Genomic DNA, 15,586 nt, shown 5'->3' with positions numbered 1-15,586 from the left:
CTTATTCCATCCTACTGCATCTTCAGAGGTATAGGAATCGGCGTTTCAATCCACTCCACTGCAACTCCAGGGAGATAGGATTCGTAGCTTGTAGCTCCTGAAAGAACAAGATTTGCTATCTCTGGGCGGCAAGACTTGATGCGGTCTACTCTACTGCAACTTCAGAGAGGTAAGATCTATTATTTTAATCTACTCCACTGTAATCTCAGGGAGATAGGATTACTAGCTTCAATCTGCTCCGCTGTAATCTCAGGGGGATAAGATCTGAGATTCTTCGGTTTATTCCACTGTAATCTCAGGGAGATAAGACCTGATGCGATCTACTCTACTGTAACTTAAGAGAGATAAGATCCTCCGTCTTCGATCTACTCCGCTACTGCTTAGGGAGGCAAGATCTGTAGTTTCCAACCTATTCCACTACTCGTCAGGGGCATAGGACTTGTGGCTTAAATCTGTTTCCCTACTCCTAGGGAAGATAAGATTCACCGTCTTCGATCTACTCCGCTAGTGCTTAGGGAGATAAGATCTGTCATCTTTAACTAGCTCCGCTGCAACCGCTGGAGGCAAGGCTTTGTTTCCGATCTGCTTCGCTGTCAATGCAGGAAGGCAAGATCTACTATCTTTAACCACCTCCACTGCAACCGATGGAGGCAAGGCTTTGTTTTCGATCTTTACTGATCTGTTCTCTGGGGAACATGACCTGTATAATGAACCTAATTATGCCTAATGATTAGGATGGCATGATCAAAATGAATCAAATGCTCCTAACTAGACATGTGTAAATGGTGTTTGCATGAGTGCAGAATTTTATTTTTTCGAAAATGATCCCGCTTAGGTTGTCATTACTCGAAGTTTATTAAGGCTTTAACACTGACGTGCTACAACGCCTTCTCGCTTGACCGGCTTCTTCAAAGCATCACTTAGTCAGATTGCCCCCACTATAAACCTTAAAGTTTAATCAATTGGGGCCCCAAAATTTGTACCATCACTCTCCCACTGTAACCCAAAGGTAGAAATATGTGGCTTTTCCTCAATCCTCTCTTATCACAATTCAAGGATATAGGATCTGGATCGTTCTGGTTTCTTACACCATTTTTGGGGTGTCGTACCAAAGACTCATGCACAAGTGAAAGCTCTTTTCTCTGAGGTAACCTCTTCCTATTGCCTGATGGTCATTGCTTACTCGTTTATTTAAGCTTTATCTTTAACATGACATCTTGTTATTTTGTTCAATCAATGCATTTGACAACAAAATCTAAAGAGAAAGTCCAAATTTAGATTTTTCCTTCTCAAATTTCCGACCTTTAAATTTGGTGTGTTCTAAACAATAGTCCTGTTTCAGGTTCCTATATTATTTAGAAACTTTTCAGAGTAATATACAAAACTTCCTTTGTGAAGGTTTTATTAGTCCATTAATCATTATTCCAATGCAACATGCTTGCAAAAATGGTCATAACAATGGATAAGAATAGAGTTGGTTTTGGGCCTAGCTCAAAATGAATAAATTATCACAAATAGTAAAGAAGGATAATAAAGAAATTGATTGGGAATGTATATCTTGGAAAAGAAAAAAAAGTATTCCAAGAATCAACAAATTAAATATAAATAATAGGAGAATTGGGTCCCCTAGATATCGCAGCTTGAACTTCTCTGTACAAACTTTCTAAAGGCCATTCTGAGTTTGACATGTGTTTAGGAGATCTTCAGTGCTTTGTTATGCCCTAAGACGTCGCCTATCCCTTCTTGTTGATTCAGGCATAGCAAGATTGCCACGCCCCGATCTGATCAAGATACAAGCTCCTCTAAACACTTCATGCCCTATTCTGATCAATATTTGAGCTGCCCTTTTCGAGTTTTCAACTCAAATCCCCCTTTGGCCTAAGGTGCTCTTTGCGGGTTTTCCCCTTAGCCTTTCAATTTTTATTTTTTCATCATCAATTTTTTTAGGAATCAAAGCGCCCTTTTGCGGGTTTTCACTTTGATCCCTTTCCTTCAAGTGAAGTATTTCTTGACTGAGTCTGAATTTACAGGATTTGGCAAGTTTTTTCCATCCATCTCACTTAGAATCAAAGCTCCACCAGAAAAGGCCTTCTTTACGACCTAAGGACCCTCCCAATTTGGCAGCCATTTTCCTCTAAAGTCTTTTTGTATAGGGAGAATTTTCTTCAACACCAGATCCCCTTCGTGGAATTCTCTAGGACGAACCTTTTTGTTATAGGCTCGCATCATCCGTTTTTGATACATATGACCATGTTGGATGGCTCTCAACCTTTTCCCTTTTATTAAGTTCAACTGGTCGTATCGAGACTGAATCCATTCTGCCTCATCCAATTTCAATTCAGCTAATACCCGAAGAGAAGGAATCTCCACTTCAATGGGTAAAACAGCTTCCATCCTATAAACTAGAGAAAAGGGTGTTACCCCAGTAGAGGTCCTAACAGATGTTCAGTAAGCTAAGAGAGCAAATGATAGCTTTTCATGCAAATCCTTGTAGGTTTCTGTCATTTTTCCCACAATTCTCTTAATATTCTTATTGGCCGCCTCCACTGCACCATTCATTTTTGGGCAATATGGGGACGAGTTATGGTGACTGATCTTGAGCTGACTACAAACCTCTGCTATTGTGTTATTATTCAAATTCAACTCATTGTTGGATATAATACTTTTAGGCATTCCATATCGACAAATGATCTCCTTTTTCAAGAATTTACTAACCGCCGATTTCGTGACATTTGTATATGAAGCAGCTTCCACCCATTTGGTAAAGTAATCAATGACCACAAATATGAAACGATGCCCATTCTAAGCCTTTGGTGATATTGGCCCAATAACATCCATACCCCACATGGAGAACGGCCACAGAGCAGTCATAGCGTGCAGAGGTGAGGGAGGTACATGTATCTTATCTCCATAAATCTGACATTTATGACACTTCTTGGCATAGCTAATGCAGTCCCCTTCCATAGTAGACCAATAGTATCCAAATCTCATGATCTGTCTGGCCATTGTAAAACCATTTGCATGGGTTCCGCAAATGCCCTCATGGACTTCCTCTAGGATCTTTCTAGCCTCCATGACATCTACACATCTTAACAGCACTTGATCTTTCCCTATTTTGTACAACACTTTCCCATCTAAGACATACTCAATGGCTATTCTTCTCAGCGTTCTCTTGTTGTTTTCTGTCGCTTGATTAGGGTATTTTTGATTCTTCACATACTGTAGTATACTCTGATACCAATGGTGATCATCATTTCCCTCTTCTTCAATACTGTAGAAATGAGCCGGAACTTCATATCTGCTCATCTGAATAGGCCTCATTACCTCGAGTCTGTTCACCTGAATCATCGCAGCTAGAGTAGCCAATGCATCAGCCATCTGGTTTTCCTCTCGTTGGAGATAAGAGAAGGTCATATCGTCAAACTCATCAGCCAATTCGAGGACCAATTTTCTATAACCGATTAACTTAGGGTTTTTAGTTTCTCATTCCCCTTTGAGTTGGTATATCACCAATGCGGAATCCCCATATACTCTTAGCACTTTGATGTTTCGTTCAATGGCTGCACGAATGCCCATAATACATGCTTCATATTCTGCCATATTATTTGTGTAATCCAAGTCCAACTTGCTAGCAACAGGATAATGATCTCCATTTGGGGATACCAAAACTGCCCCAATTTCATTACCCGTAGCATTTGAAGCTCCATCAAAATTTAACCTCCATACGTGATCCATTTAAGGATTTTCTTCAGTGTTCGCCACATACATCAGGTCCTCATTTGGAAAATCAAAGTCCAAAGACTCATAGTCCTCAAGGCTCTACTAGCTAGGAAATCAGCTATTGCACTCCCCATTATTGCATTCTAACTTACATATGCTATGTCAAATTCATAGAGCAGGATCTGCCATCTAGCCATTCTCCTGTTTAAAGCAGTTGACTCCGTCATATACTGTAAAGGATCTAACTTTGAAATTAGCCAAGTCGTATGATACAACATATACTGCCTTAGTCTTCGGGTTGCCCAGATTAAAGCACAACATAACTTCTCAATTGATGAGTATCTCATTTCGCAATCAGTGAATTTCTTGCTGAGATAGTATATTGCCTTTTCTTTCTTCTCGTCTCATCATGTTGGCCCAATACGCATCCCATGGAATTCTCAAACACCGTTAGATATAGTATCAATGGCCTATCTGGACTTGGCAGTGATAGCACTGGAGTATTAGCCAAGTATTGCTTTATCTTGTCAAAAGCCCTCTAACATTCATCTTCCCATTCACCCGAATTATATTTCTTCAGAAGAAGAAATACTGGATCACATTTCTCTGTCAGTTGTGAGATGAACCGAGCAATGTAATTCAATCTCCCAAGGAAACCTCGAACTTCCTTCTGAGTGCGCGGAGGAGGTAAATCTTGTATTACTTTAACTTTATCTGGGTCAACTGCAATCCCCTTTCTGCTAACTATGAAGCCTAATAACTTCCCTGATCTAGCTCCAAACATACATTTTGCTAGGTTAAGCTTAAGCTGAAATTTCCTCAATCTCAAAAACAATTTTTTCAAGACTTGAACATGCTCTTCTTCAGTTCTAGACTTTGCAATCATATCATCAACATAGACTTTGATGTCATTATGCATCATATCATGAAACAAAGTCACCATAGCTCTTTGATACGTTGCTCCCGCATTCTTCAATACAAAGGGCATTACCTTGTAACAAAATGTTCCCGATAAGGTAATAAATGTGGTTTTCCTCATGTCCTCAAGATGCATCTTTATTTGATTGTATCCAAAAAAGCCATCCATGAAAGAAAATAATGAGTAGCCAGCTGTGTTATCTACCAAAGTGTCAATGTGCGGCAGCAGAACATTGTCTTTTAGACTAGCCTTATTCAGGTGCCTATAATCCACGCACATTCGTACCATTCCATCCTTTTTGGGAACAGGGATGATGGTTGCTACCCATTTTGAGTACTTAACCTCCTGTAAGAACCCAGCATCGAACTGCTTTTTGACCTCCTCTTTTATTTTCAACACAATATCAGGTCTCATTCTTCTGAGCTTCTGCTGAACTGGTTTGCAATCCTCTTTTATAGGTAAACGATGTACCACAATGCTAGTATTTAGCCCTGGCATATCCTGGTAGGACCATGCGAAAACATCTTTGAACTCTTGGAGTAACTCAATGAGGTCATATTTTGTCTTTGCGGTGATATCAGTTCCGATTTTCACCTCTTTTCCTTCCTCTAGGCTCACAATTTCTAATGATTCCTTATGATGTAGGATTTGTTTATCCTCTTGCTCCACCATTCTCAACAAGTCCGGAGATACACCACAGTCTTCGTCATTTTCAAAGTCATGAGATCCTTCCAAACACATGTCTTGCTCAAAAAGAGACTCCGTGTTTGAAACAACATCACTCATGTCATTGATATCTGAGGACCTATGGGGATACACCAAAGAATATACAAAGTGTAAATTTATGAATAATTATTTGTACGATCAGGTTATAAATGAAAAATATTTGGAAGACAATTAATCAAATGGCAAATATTTACTAGCTTGGAAAGAATAAAAGAATAATTGCTCGAAATGAATGCAAAGATGTATTTTATTAGGATAAAGATATTCAGACTTAAGCCTATTTCACAAAGGATTTCTTATCATTCTCAAGCTAAAAACAACAATAATGTTTTGAATATTACTCTGAATAAGCTCTAAAGACTACAGGTATTTCTTCCGCAGTCTAATTGTTTAGCTCACTCCCAGGTTCGTAAGGGCAAATCTCCAGCAATGACCTTCTTTCAGCTGTCTCTATAGCATTGATATGAACTTTTTCGAACATCTCTTCAATGCCTTCCCTTCTGGACACCCCTCGCTCAGGGTAAATAAACCCACCCGACATAAAGGATTTAGATATATGAGGGAAGGTTAAAGGCTCCCACTTGACTTCCTTTCCGCTTAAACGTGCCCTTCTTCTCTCCTGCCTTTTCTCCACTTCTTTTCTCCTTTGTTTCATATCAGGCTTGTAACCTAAACCAAAACGATCAAACTTTCCCTTCAGCATGGGTGTTTCAACCCTTCCTTGAAGGTACCTTCCCAACCCTTTTCCTAGCGAAGCTCCTCTTCCTACCAGAAACTGCAGACCCATCTCAGTAGTCTTGGATATCTTTGGCACCGGGATCCTGTTTCCTTCAACAATAAACGTTGCATTCACAAATTCCAAGGACCGGAAAGAACATTCCACCACCTCATCGTTGGTCTCTACATAAGGTGCATCACTCGTTACCATCGCGATAATATCCTCCTCCGCACTTATTGTTACCAATCAACCCTCTAATATTAGCTTCACCTTCTGATTAACGATGAAGGTACTGCCCCTACCGAGTGTAACCACAGTCTCCCCAATAAACAATTGCAGGAAGGCTTAATATCCATTACTAAAAAGTCCACCTCATAAGTAATTGGGCCAATTCTTAATGGTATTTCAATTCTTTCTATAACCGTTCTTTATGTTCCATCAAATGCCCTTACTATATTCTGGCAGGGTTTCATATGTGAACTGTCCACAGGTAATCGATTAAGAGTGGACAAAGGCAATATGTTCAATACGGATCCATTATTGATCAAAGCCCCCGGTAATGTGTCCCCTTGACATCGGGTCGTAATGTGTAGAGCTTTAGTAGAACCCCTACCTCCAGACGGTATTTCATCATCATTGAAGAAGATAAAATTGTCAACACTTATATTGTTGACCAAGCGATCTAATTTATTGACTGAGATGTCATCAGCCACATATGTTTCGTTTAGTACTTTCATCAGCGCACTTCGATGTACTTCTAAACTTGGAGCAAAACTAATACAGAAATGCGGGCCGGTTGTTTGTGCAGTTGCTCCACAATATTGTATTCACTGTGTTTCAAAAACTTCAAAAACTCTTTTGCTTCTTCTTTTATTGGTTCATTAACCAATGGCTCAGATTCCACCGCCTTCCCTTTCCTCTGTTCCACCGTCGGAGTCTTTTCTCTTGGCAACTCTGCTCGAGTGTCGTAACGCTTCCTATTACATGTATAAGAACCCCTTTCCTGGTATTCTTTTACTATATTGCCCTCAACTTCTTTCCCTGGGATTGTCACATTGCATCCATAATTCCACGGGACCATTTTGTCATCCTTATATGTGAAACTTGACAGTTTCGTGATTACAATTTTTGGTGTTACCTGAGCCCTAGCCTCATTACTCTTAGGGCATGAGATAATGACTACAGGATGATTTATTTTCGGGGTCCCTATTCCCGACTCTATCGCACATATGTTCCTCCTTTCTTCCGCATCTTCATAAAACCTTATCTCCTTATTATCCATCATGCTTTGAACCAAAGCCCTGAATCCTTCACATTCTTGGATTTCATGCCCTGTTTTATGGTAGAATTCACAATAATTTCTCATCTCGTACCCTTCCTCCAAATCTGAAATAACTAACCCTCTTTTTGCCATCTCTTTTCGTACCCACTTCAATAGAGTTCTTACTTCAGCGATGTTAGTCTTGACTCCTTCCCCCGTACCTTCGCTCAACATATTCACTCCCTTATCATCATGATTGGGAAATGGACCTTCTGTGCTGGGTGAGTCATCAAATTTGACAACACCCAACTTTATAAGTCCTTCTACAACCTTCTTGAAAGCGGTACAATTTTCTATTGAGTGTCCTTAAATCCCCGAATGGTAGTCGCATTGTGCGATCGTGTCATACCATTTTGGATACGGGGGTTGTAGAGGATTCAAGTAACGAGGAGCAATAACATGTGCATTAAATAACTTCTGATACAACTCTTTATATGTCATTCGAATGGAAGTAAATTGGAGCTTCTCAATACTTTGCCTCATTCCCGATTCTTGTTTCGATGAGCCTTGTTGATTAGCAACCATCTTCCCTGGTTGATTCACTGTAATTGATTTACTGTATGCGTTCACATTGTTTACTTCACCTTCTCTTTTCTTTGAAGCTAACCTTCGATTATTCTCCCCACCGTCTATTTTTCCACTTTTAATAGCATGTTCAATCATTTCGCCATTCATGATTATATCTATGAAACTCTTTGAGGCACTTCCTAACATGTGCATGATAAATGATGCCTTTAATGTGTTGAAGAAAAGCATCATCATTTCTTTTTTCGAAAGTGGTGGCTGAACTTGAACTGCAATCTCTCTCCACCTCTGTGCATACTGTCTAAAACTTTCGTTTGATTTCTTTTCCAAGTTCTGCAAAGTAATTCTATCAGGTATTATTTTAGATACATGACTGTACTGTCTCATAAAAGCCTGCGCCAAATCCCTCCAAGTGCTGATTTTGGCCCGGCTCAACTGGTTATACCATTTAGGCGCCGCCCCAATGAAGCTATCCTGAAAACAATGTATTAACAGTTGATCCTTGTTAATGTACCCAGTCATTCTCCTACAGAGCATTGTAATATGGGCTTCAGGGCAACTGGTCCCACTATATTTCTCAAATTCTGGCATCTTAAACTTGTAAGGAAGTACCAAATCCAAAACCAGACTTAGATCTTTTGCTTCTATTCCACGATAACTTTCAATGTTTTCTATCGCCTTAAACTTCTCTTCAATCCATTTCTATTTCTCCTCAAACTGTTTTGGTAATTCTTCCTTTTCTTTATCATTCTCAGCTGCTTCATCGAAGTCTGGGATAGCAAGATTAACTGGGTTTTCACTGGGGTTAGAACTTGATCTAGCTTGGGAGTTCATCGGTATTGGAGTATCGGCTTGAAACCGCTTAGACCTTATTGAAACAGAGGATCTACGTGGCTGCACCTCAGTCTGAACCTGCGCATACGGAGGCGTAAAGCCTGGAGGATAGGTGGACCCAGTCTTATCTTCTTCATCATCATTGATCATAGGGCATTTCCCCTTATTTAATCATTTTAATAATTGCGTCAGCTTAGTCATCATGTCCTTTTGAGACTCCAACATCTTTTTTGAAATGTCCTATTGAATTTTTTCAAATTGTTCCTTCATTTGTATCTGTAACTGATCTTGCATTTCCTTTTGAAGTCGCTCTAACTTTTCCAATCATTGATCCATAATCCTTGATTTTGCACAGGTACCGTAGCGGTGTTTGGTTGATGAGTTTTTGCCGGTTTCTAGATTAACTGAAGCACAATTTTAACCAATTAAAACCCCTTTTTAATAATCTTGAATGCAAATGATGACATGCAATGCAGATGCATTAAATGAATGCAAAAAAGGAGTGTCAATTATGATTCAATTTCTTCTTAGAAAACTTTATTGATAAACAAAATTCTTTACATAAAATGAACTATAGACATCGCTTTGCCCTAATGCTCAGGGCTCTAACTTCTTTCAACAATGAAGCTAACTCCTGACCCTGGTCCGATTCTAGTTCATACTTTACACTTAAAACATCAGTCTGAATCGCCATTGTTTACAAATGATCAGCTACCTCCCGAACCTGAGCAATAGCTCTGCCCATAATGTAATCCCTGTTTTGAATCTGATTCTGCGAATGATGAAGTTGCTCCCTCCAACGCTCTTCGTTTCCTTCCAAGGATTCGATCCGTTGTCTACAGCCTTGTAATGTGTACTCCAATCCTTCTATCCTCTTTTTCAATTCTTCAATCTTGCACAGACTTGCCCTTAATTCCACTATAGAATTACGACTTCCATACGCAGCAAATGATCTCTCGAGTTCCGCTATTCTAGCTTTCAAGTCCGCTTGATAGTTTTGAGTTTCTAACACCTGCCGCTCTAAGGTCTCTTTTTGAACTTGAGTCTCCCGGGACCTTCTTTCCCACCGATCAACTTTGCTTCTTTCTTTCTGGATCTCCTATCGCCACTGCTCTAAAGTTTTTCCCAGCCCGACAGTTCTCATTGATACTTGTAACCTCTTGTAGTCCATCTATAAGCTATCGAGATCCTCCTCTAGTTTATTCTTCCCATTCTTTAATTTTTCAGCTTCTAATTTTTGGACGTCGACGTCTAGCCTCAAATGCATCTTCTCTTCTTCCAACCGCTCTATTTTCTTTTGAAGTTCTAAATTCCTCTTTTCAAAATCTTGTTTTATAATCTCCAACTCTGATGGGATCACTTGTAGATACTCTTCCATTGGTCGAACACTCTCCAAGTCTAACTCCGGGATGTTATCATTAATCCTTTTACGTAGCCACTCACCGTACTCTAGAGTTGTCATCGAACCCACAGCTAGCCTTTTCATCCTGTGAACCTAATTCCAAGCATGAGAAATTTTGTTCACCTTTTTCTTGTAATTGTCTCCTCGGTACGAGAACTCACATTGAGCCAAACCATACGTTGCCGACACAAACTGTCTTGAATTGTATTGCCTTAGGACCAGCAAAGGTGCATATCTGACGGCTCCCCAAATCCCAAGCAACGGAACCCAGTCAAAGCTTCCACAATGGTAGAGAATTCCATTAGGAATCAACCAAGGAGCTCTCCATTCCACATCATCCTCTTGAAGATTTTGCAAAATTGCTATCCAATTTTCTTCTGATATATCGTCCCTTCTGGGGGTAGCCACTATCTCTTTTAACGGGGAGTAATGCTCAGAGAAAACCCAATACGATAATTTTTCAACCTTCTAGAAATGACTATGGAACCAAGCTATCAACAGTTGCGCACAACCTATAAATCTGCCTTCACCAGCTCGCCTACACGCGTTCAAAGATCTAAATGTTTCAGCCAAAATCGCAGGAATAGGTGTAACCCCTTTACCCAACCGATCAAAAAGATCTAAAACAGCTTCGTCAACATGCCCCAGTGCCCTAGGGAAAATCACTAACTCGTAGATACTCAAAGCAAACACATCAACCTTCTTTTTTCCATCAGGATGTGCTAGGATCAAGTCTCACAAATTCCTCCATGGGATACATTTACACTCACCCTTCTGTTTAATCCTGGCCGTGATCCATTGTTCGCTCATTCCCGTAATACTCATTAATTTCTTCCAAAATGCTAGGACATATGCGGCTTTGGAATATGCTTTATCAACCTGAAGCCTAGGGCAGTGCAATAAAGCCGTATACTCCTCTACTGTAGGCACCAAATCTACATTCCCAAAAGTAAAACAGCTATATGCAGGATTCCAATATTGAGCGAGAGCGCGAAACGGTCGTTCATCCACCTTGATGTTAAGTAAGTACGGCAAGTCCCCATAATTAGAGTAGAACAACTGCTTGGTTTCATCATCCCACCAATCCCAAATCTCACTCAACTCCTGAAAGCTATTTTGCGTCACACTAATACGAGTGTAGTCCTAAAGCTCTGACCTATATTCCTTAGCTAGACTGTCTCCTTTTTCCAATTGCACTTTCTCTGACCATATACAGATAATGGCATTGTCCTCCACTTTATCAAGAAAATTGTTTGCCATGACAATTTTCTAATTTGGTAACTGAACTTGAATCGACACTCCTTGAAATATGCAATGACATGCAACATATCAACAAAACACAAACAAGTCAGTATAACACCACAACAATTCAAAGCAAGTATAAGAAAATCAAGCACCTATCCGGGTAATCGCTAGAGGTTGAAATAATTCTAACCAGGTTGGTCTCCTAAGTTAGCTATATGAGGTTTGGTTCTAGAGTCAAGGTACCTAAACCAGCAGATTCCTCGATCTTCACCCATTATAGGCTCATATAGACCGAGTTCGGTTCAGGGGAATACATTTCCCTATGGCTGCACGGAGATGCAGATCTCACGAAGACATAGGTACGAATGTATCCCGAAAGTGATCCACTATCCTGCACGGAGGTGAAAACCTCACGAAGGAGTAGCTTCTCACTCCCACTTAGAGGGGTAAGACAAAAATAGCCTTCATGTAATATGATGACAAAAAATATATAATTCAATTTACAGTAATCATGTAAACAAATGCAAAGAGAAGATAGTATTTTTTCAAATCAAATTTTTAATTTTCAACAATAAGACAAAAACAATCAATTTTACGGCCTGACTCTCCTATTTTGTCCCCAACGGAGTCGCCAAGCTGTCGAAACCACTTTTATTTTATATTTAAAAAATAAGAATCGACTTTGAAAATAAAAATAGAGAGTCGCCACCGATCTATTGTGGTGTGATCGGATCACCTTGAAAATAATTTTAGGTCTGCGAATTTTTGAGAAAACAGGTTCGGGAGTCGATTATGCACGAGGAAGGGTTAGCACCCTCGTAACGCCCAAGATTGGTACCGAATCGATTGTTTAATGGCTTAGTGTCGAAACTTTGAAAAGATTTTAAAATACAATCCCATGACATGAAAACTTAAACAATTGAGTTGATAGAAAAGACGGACCCATCTCAAAGAAATATACCGCTACACTCAGTGAGTTAGAGCGCAACGATCTCATCTTTGAGATTAGATTCGTCCCTTTTTAAAATATATTTTGAGGAGGATATTCGGTCATTTCAGTCAATCGAGGAATTGGAATCCAGTAAGTTAGGGTTCAATTTCTCGAAATTCTTAAACTACAAATATTGCCTTTATTTTAAAATTGAGATAACAAAATGTCGTATCCAGTAAGTTAGGATCTGACATTTGAGATCTTAAGAATTTTATTTTAACAATTAGTATGATTTTAGTAAAATAAGTACTTGATTATCTAAATTCATCGAGAAGAATTGAAGCTCAGTAAGTTAGGGCACAATTCTCTCGCGAACTTATGAACACCAAGCCTTTTTCGGGATTGTGAAATAAAACAATTATGATGCTTTAATGAAATGCAATTCTTACAAACAATATAATTGAGTAGCAATATATAATGCAAAAGATAAATAGTAATCTAAATTTACATTAAAAAGCAACCAAACATATAATTCATCTATATTAATAATTAAACCTCTAATAAATCAATAATCAAATTCCTAAGGATACTTTGATTTAAATAAAATAAAAATAATAATTAATATGAAGGTTTAAAAACAAATTTAAAATTCAATAATAAGCTAAATATTAAAATAAGGTTTAAAATGATGAATTAAAATATGAATTAATTTATCTAAAACTTTTGAAGACAACATTAGATATGAGAGAAATAATTTTGAAAATTGATAACAAAAATTATGATAATATTAGCCAATAGTAAAATGATATTAAAAATAACGAATTATTATAAAAGTCGATTTATTGAAAAAAACTTTTGAAATCAAAATTAAATATGCAAAACATTTTTGTAGTTGAGAACAATAATCAACAAATTTTAAATCGAGACTTAAATAAGATTAAGATAATAATTAAATTAGAACAAAATTTAAACAATTGACTCAAAATATTAGTGTATAATGAATTTTAAAAAAAGTAATTTGTTACATTTTGAACTATAATAATAATAAATTTAAACACCATATAAATATTACAAATAATATTAAATATTATAATATATGAAAGTAGGATTTAATTAATTAAAAATGTGTGAAAATTTTTTAAAAGAAAGCTGAATTTGTATTAAATCGAAATCTGTTTCAAGATTGAAGGACCAAACTAGCAATTAAACAGAAACATCATAACAATCCAAGTAAATCATAGAAACGACGTCGCTTACATTCGGATCTAAATGAATACAGAATTAAATTCGAGGTATAAATTACAAATCAAAAACAGAAACCAAATCATAATTTCATTAAACACGGAGGGACTTGCTAAATAAATAGACCAACAAACCAAAGGACGCGGATCCTACCCCGGGGCGGGTCACCGCTCTGGTTTGGGTCATCAGATGACGCCGTTTTGAATCTATTGCATTAATGATAAACGGCGACGTTTCAAGTTCTGAGATTAAAACTAAAATAAACAAAAACCTAACATTTTCACCAGAAAGACCATAACCTAAACTAAAACCCTCTGCGCCGTTCGACATATCGACTTCGAAGACCTCCGATCTTCGCCCCAACTCCGATGGCTGCGGAGTGAGCAAAAATCTCGTCTTCAGGTATGTCCTTCCCTTTCCTCTTTATTGTTTTCTCTATTAACTAATGACTATTGAACACAAAAATAAGAGAAAAAAAAACTGATACTAGCGAAAATGAAAGTAAAAAAGAAACTTGGAAATCACCGTTCAATATTTTTTCCTCCTTTGTATTCTCAATGCGTAAAAAAAATACATAGTTCCATCGGTCCTCTTTATAGCCACTCTGAGAAAAAGAATAAATTTTTTTCTAAATTTTACATTTTCTTCCTATTTTCCCCTAGTATTTCCTGTCAATCTACGACATGCTCATTTTTTTGTTGTTATATGTCTCGCTGCTTGTTTGTTTGTCCTCCTTGCAAGTACGGTGGCTAGCTAGCGTACAGAGGTGCGGTGACATAGAGGCGCACGTACGAGGGAAGGCCCTGGTGACCGCGGCGCTGGAGGCTGAATGTTGCTAGGGTTTGCTGCAGTTGTTGAGCCACATAATAATTGGGCCACCGTTTTAGGCCGCGTTGGTTTGCTGGGCTCAGAATCGAGTTTAGGTTTACTGGATTGGGATATTGGGCTAGGCTAGTGGGTTAAAAACTATTTGGGACTATGTATTTGGACATTAAACTGGACACTTTATTTGATTTTTTTTATTTTAATTTAGTTTTAAAATGTCCGGGTAAAATTGGTTATTACACAACCCATTGTAGAATATCTCTATCTGAGTCCAGTGTTGAAATCCATGCATCAGATATTTCTAAATTAAGTCTTTAAATTGTTCCCAAGCTTCATATTGTGTTTCATCCTTTGATTGCTGATAAGATGTGATGTAATTTCTAAGCTTGGCATTCATATTTGGTGGATTATACCGTAGCAAAAACCATTGGAAAAGGTTATTCCATGATGCTGTTGTTCTTGACGGTAAAGCATTCAATCATACTCTCGCACAATCTCTTAAAGAATATGGAAATAGTTTAAATCTCAGGGCATCTTCACGAACACCTTGTTATCTAAATGAGTCACAAACTTCTAGAAAGAGTCTTAAATGCAGTCTTGGATCTTCAGTAGGTAATCCACTAAAATCTCCTACTATTTGTAACATTTGAGAAATTACTGGTTTCAGCTCAAATTGCTGAGCTTGAATTTATGGTTTGACTATCCTTGGATTCAAATCATCCTAAATTGGCAGAACATGCTCTTGGATTGGTCTGTTGTGGTCATCTTTCACCCTACGAACAAGAGGATTAACATCCTGACCATTCGAATTATCATTGAGACCAAGATGATTCTCGTACCTAGCCATTTTCGTAGTTCTTTCCGCCTTCTTTGTAAAGTTCTTTCGATCTCTAGGTCAAAAAGATATTCGTTCTTAGCAAGAATGTCTCTTCTCATACATTGACGGTAAACCTGTAAAAATTAAATACAACTAAGTTAAATAAAACTAATGGAACTAAGTAAAATAACAAAACCAAATATCACCAAATTGCTGATCCTCAACAACGATGCCAAAAACTTGTAACACCCCGAACCCGAGACCGACACCGGAGTCGGACACGAGATGTTAACAAACTTTGAAAAATTTTTCCAGACACTGCCCAGTCTGAGTACTAGTCGCTTCAAAAATCATATCTTGA

The 15,586-nt window shown here is 38.2% G+C and overlaps 1 non-coding gene across 1 annotated transcript; it reads left to right on the top strand.

Moving 5' to 3' along the window:
- Positions 1–14,689: 14,689 nt before the first annotated feature.
- Positions 14,690–14,796, top strand: LOC121218909 (small nucleolar RNA R71). Its single transcript, XR_005915393.1, has one exon. It is a non-coding gene; the product is annotated as a small nucleolar RNA R71 (small nucleolar RNA).
- The last annotated feature ends 790 nt before the right edge of the window (positions 14,797–15,586 follow it).

The sequence above is a fragment of the Gossypium hirsutum genome, chromosome D06 (assembly GCF_007990345.1).
Source record: "Gossypium hirsutum isolate 1008001.06 chromosome D06, Gossypium_hirsutum_v2.1, whole genome shotgun sequence".
In the NCBI taxonomy this organism is placed as follows: Eukaryota; Viridiplantae; Streptophyta; class Magnoliopsida; order Malvales; family Malvaceae; genus Gossypium; species Gossypium hirsutum.
The sequence above is the reverse complement of the archived record's forward strand: the minus strand, read 5'-3'. Positions and strand labels throughout refer to the sequence as shown.